Raw genomic sequence first — 5,350 nt, 5'->3', positions numbered from 1 at the left:
AACTCAAGCTAGCTAAAGCTAACTCAAGCTAACTCAAGCTAACTCAAGCTAACCCGAGCTAACTCAAGCTAACTGAAGGTAGCTAAAGCTAGTTCAAGCTAACTCAAGCTAGCTAAAGGCTAAGACAAGCTAACTCAAGCTAACTCAAGCTAACTCAAGCTAACTCAAGCTAACTCAAGCTAGTTCAAGCTAACTCAAGCTAACTCAAGCTAACTCAAGCTAGCTAAAGCTAACTCAAGCTAACTCAAGCTAACTCAAGCTAACCCGAGCTAACTCAAGCTAACTCAAGGTAGCTAAAGCTAGTTCAAGCTAACTCAAGCTAGCTAAAGCTAAGACAAGCTAACTCAAGCTAACTCAAGCTAACTCAAGCTAACTCAAGCTAACTCAAGCTAGTTCAAGCTAACTCAAGCTAGCTAAAGCTAACTCAAGCTAACTCAAGCTAACTCAAGCTAGCTCAAGCTAACTCAAGCTAGTTCAAGCTAACTCAAGCTAGCTAAAGCTAACTCAAGCTAACTCAAGCTAACTCAAGCTAACTCAAGCTAGCTAAAGCTAACTCAAGCTAACTCAAGCTAACCCGAGCTAACTCAAGCTAGCTCAAGCTAACCCAAGCTAGCTAAAGCTAACTCAAGCTAACTCAAGCTAATTCAAGCTAACTCAAGCTAACTCAAGCTAACTCAAGCTAACTCAAGCTAGCTAAAGCTAACTCAAGCTAACTCAAGCTAACTCAAGCTAACCCGAGCTAACTCAAGCTAACTCAAGGTAGCTAAAGCTAGTTCAAGCTAACTCAAGCTAGCTAAAGCTAAGACAAGCTAACTCAAGCTAACTCAAGCTAACTCAAGCTAACTCAAGCTAACTCAAGCTAACTCAAGCTAGCTAAAGCTAACTCAAGCTAACTCAAGCTAACTCAAGCTAACCCGAGCTAACTCAAGCTAACTCAAGGTAGCTAAAGCTAGTTCAAGCTAACTCAAGCTAGCTAAAGCTAAGACAAGCTAACTCAAGCTAACTCAAGCTAACTCAAGCTAACTCAAGCTAACTAAAGCTAGTTCAAGCTAACTCAAGCTAGCTAAAGCTAACTCAAGCTAACTCAAGCTAACTCAAGCTAGCTCAAGCTAACTCAAGCTAGTTCAAGCTAACTCAAGCTAGCTAAAGCTAACTCAAGCTAACTCAAGCTAACTCAAGCTAACTCAAGCTAGCTAAAGCTAACTCAAGCTAACTCAAGCTAACCCGAGCTAACTCAAGCTAGCTCAAGCTAACCCAAGCTAGCTAAAGCTAACTCAAGCTAACTCAAGCTAATTCAAGCTAACTCAAGCTAACTCAAGCTAACTCAAGCTAACTCAAGCTAGCTAAAGCTAACTCAAGCTAACTCAAGCTAACTCAAGCTAACCCGAGCTAACTCAAGCTAACTCAAGGTAGCTAAAGCTAGTTCAAGCTAACTCAAGCTAGCTAAAGCTAAGACAAGCTAACTCAAGCTAACTCAAGCTAACTCAAGCTAACTCAAGCTAACTCAAGCTAACTCAAGCTAGTTCAAGCTAACTCAAGCTAACTCAAGCTAACTCAAGCTAGCTAAAGCTAACTCAAGCTAACTCAAGCTAACTCAAGCTAACCCGAGCTAACTCAAGCTAACTCAAGGTAGCTAAAGCTAGTTCAAGCTAGCTCAAGCTAGCTAAAGCTAAGACAAGCTAACTCAAGCTAACTCAAGCTAAACTCAAGCTAACTCAAGCTAGTTCAAGCTAACTCAAGCTAGCTAAAGCTAACTCAAGCTAACTCAAGCTAACTCAAGCTAGCTCAAGCTAACTCAAGCTAGTTCAAGCTAACTCAAGCTAGCTAAAGCTAACTCAAGCTAACTCAAGCTAACTCAAGCTAGCTCAAGCTAACTCAAGCTAACTCAAGCTAACTCAAGCTAACCCGAGCTAACTCAAGCTAACTCAAGGTAGCTAAAGCTAGTTCAAGCTAGCTCAAGCTAGCTAAAGCTAAGACAAGCTAACTCAAGCTAACTCAAGCTAACTCAAGCTAACTCAAGCTAGTTCAAGCTAACTCAAGCTAGCTAAAGCTAACTCAAGCTAACTCAAGCTAACTCAAGCTAGCTCAAGCTAACTCAAGCTAGTTCAAGCTAACTCAAGCTAGCTAAAGCTAACTCAAGCTAACTCAAGCTAACTCAAGCTAGCTCAAGCTAACTCAAGCTAGTTCAAGCTAACTCAAGCTAGCTAAAGCTAACTCAAGCTAACTCAAGCTAACTCAAGCTAACTCAAGCTAGCTAAAGCTAACTCAAGCTAACTCAAGCTAACCCGAGCTAACTCAAGCTAGCTCAAGCTAACCCAAGCTAGCTAAAGCTAACTCAAGCTAACTCAAGCTAATTCAAGCTAACTCAAGCTAACTCAAGCTAACTCAAGCTAACTCAAGCTAGCTAAAGCTAACTCAAGCTAACTCAAGCTAACTCAAGCTAACCCGAGCTAACTCAAGCTAACTCAAGGTAGCTAAAGCTAGTTCAAGCTAACTCAAGCTAGCTAAAGCTAAGACAAGCTAACTCAAGCTAACTCAAGCTAACTCAAGCTAACTCAAGCTAACTCAAGCTAGTTCAAGCTAACTCAAGCTAACTCAAGCTAACTCAAGCTAGCTAAAGCTAACTCAAGCTAACTCAAGCTAACTCAAGCTAACCCGAGCTAACTCAAGCTAACTCAAGGTAGCTAAAGCTAGTTCAAGCTAGCTCAAGCTAGCTAAAGCTAAGACAAGCTAACTCAAGCTAACTCAAGCTAACTCAAGCTAGTTCAAGCTAACTCAAGCTAGCTAAAGCTAACTCAAGCTAACTCAAGCTAACTCAAGCTAGCTCAAGCTAACTCAAGCTAGTTCAAGCTAACTCAAGCTAGCTAAAGCTAACTCAAGCTAACTCAAGCTAACTCAAGCTAACTCAAGCTAGCTAAAGCTAACTCAAGCTAACTCAAGCTAACCCGAGCTAACTCAAGCTAGCTCAAGCTAACCCAAGCTAGCTAAAGCTAACTCAAGCTAACTCAAGCTAATTCAAGCTAACTCAAGCTAACTCAAGCTAACTCAAGCTAACTCAAGCTAGCTAAAGCTAACTCAAGCTAACTCAAGCTAACTCAAGCTAACCCGAGCTAACTCAAGCTAACTCAAGGTAGCTAAAGCTAGTTCAAGCTAACTCAAGCTAGCTAAAGCTAAGACAAGCTAACTCAAGCTAACTCAAGCTAACTCAAGCTAACTCAAGCTAACTCAAGCTAACTCAAGCTAGTTCAAGCTAACTCAAGCTAACTCAAGCTAACTCAAGCTAGCTAAAGCTAACTCAAGCTAACTCAAGCTAACTCAAGCTAACCCGAGCTAACTCAAGCTAACTCAAGGTAGCTAAAGCTAGTTCAAGCTAACTCAAGCTAGCTAAAGCTAAGACAAGCTAACTCAAGCTAACTCAAGCTAACTCAAGCTAACTCAAGCTAACTAAAGCTAGTTCAAGCTAACTCAAGCTAGCTAAAGCTAACTCAAGCTAACTCAAGCTAACTCAAGCTAGCTCAAGCTAACTCAAGCTAGTTCAAGCTAACTCAAGCTAGCTAAAGCTAACTCAAGCTAACTCAAGCTAACTCAAGCTAACTCAAGCTAGCTAAAGCTAACTCAAGCTAACTCAAGCTAACCCGAGCTAACTCAAGCTAGCTCAAGCTAACCCAAGCTAGCTAAAGCTAACTCAAGCTAACTCAAGCTAATTCAAGCTAACTCAAGCTAACTCAAGCTAACTCAAGCTAACTCAAGCTAGCTAAAGCTAACTCAAGCTAACTCAAGCTAACTCAAGCTAACCCGAGCTAACTCAAGCTAACTCAAGGTAGCTAAAGCTAGTTCAAGCTAACTCAAGCTAGCTAAAGCTAAGACAAGCTAACTCAAGCTAACTCAAGCTAACTCAAGCTAACTCAAGCTAACTCAAGCTAGTTCAAGCTAACTTAATGAAGTTAACCCAAGCTAACTTGGGTTAATGAAGTCAAACTCAAGCTAACCCGAGCTAACTCAAGCTAACTCAAGCTAATTCAAGCTAACTCAAGCTAACTCAAGCTAATTCAAGCTAACTCAAGCTAATTCAAGCTAACTCAAGCTAGCTCAAGCTAACTCAAGCTAACCCAAGCTAACTTAAGCTAGCTTAAGCTAATTAAAGCTAATTAAAGCTAACTCAAGCTAACCCAAGCTAACTTAAGCTAGCTCTAGCTGGCTGCCACTGTTAGGCCATTTGGGAGCGCTTTTCTCGCACTCTGATTGGCTGCCACTGTTAGGCCATTTGGGAGCGCTTTTCTCGCACTCTGATTGGCTGCCACTGTTAGGCCATTTGGGAGCGCTTTTCTCGCACTCTGATTGGCTGCCACTGTTAGGCCATTTGGGAGCGCTTTTCTCGCACTCTGATTGGCTGCCACTGTTAGGCCATTTGGGAGCGCTTTTCTCGCACTCTGATTGGCTGCCACTGTTAGGCCATTTGGGAGCGCTTTTCTCGCACTCTGATTGGCTGCCACTGTTAGGCCATTTGGGAGCGCTTTTCTCGCACTCTGATTGGCTGCCACTGTTAGGCCATTTGGGAGCGCTTTTCTCGCACTCTGATTGGCTGCCACTGTTAGGCCATTTGGGAGCGCTTTTCTCGCACTCTGATTGGCTGCCACTGTTAGGCCATTTGGGAGCGCTTTTCTCGCACTCTGATTGGCTGCCACTGTTAGGCCATTTGGGAGCGCTTTTCTCGCACTCTGATTGGCTGCCACTGTTAGGCCATTTGGGAGCGCTTTTCTCGCACTCTGATTGGCTGCCACTGTTAGGCCATTTGGGAGCGCTTTTCTCGCACTCTGATTGGCTGCCACTGTTAGGCCATTTGGGAGCGCTTTTCTCGCACTCTGATTGGCTGCCACTGTTAGGCCATTTGGGAGCGCTTTTCTCGCACTCTGATTGGCTGCCACTGTTAGGCCATTTGGGAGCGCTTTTCTCGCACTCTGATTGGCTGCCACTGTTAGGCCATTTGGGAGCGCTTTTCTCGCACTCTGATTGGCTGCCACTGTTAGGCCATTTGGGAGCGCTTTTCTCGCACTCTGATTGGCTGCCACTGTTAGGCCATTTGGGAGCGCTTTTCTCGCACTCTGATTGGCTGCCACTGTTAGGCCATTTGGGAGCGCTTTTCTCGCACTCTGATTGGCTGCCAGTGTTAGGCCATTTGGGAGCGCTTTTCTCGCACTCTGATTGGCTGCCAGTGTTAGGCCATTTGGGAGCGCTTTTCTCGCACTCTGATTGGCTGCCAGTGTTAGGCCATTTGGGAGCGCATAGATGACGAGGCAACACTTTCAGACAGCAAAGCGATGCTTCAGCTTACTTCAGCTAATTTAGAACA

Source organism: Convolutriloba macropyga, unplaced genomic scaffold (genome assembly GCF_964194025.1).
Source record: "Convolutriloba macropyga unplaced genomic scaffold, txConMacr16.3 SCAFFOLD_3416, whole genome shotgun sequence".
In the NCBI taxonomy this organism is placed as follows: domain Eukaryota; kingdom Metazoa; phylum Xenacoelomorpha; order Acoela; family Convolutidae; genus Convolutriloba; species Convolutriloba macropyga.
This window is presented reverse-complemented; position numbering follows the sequence as displayed.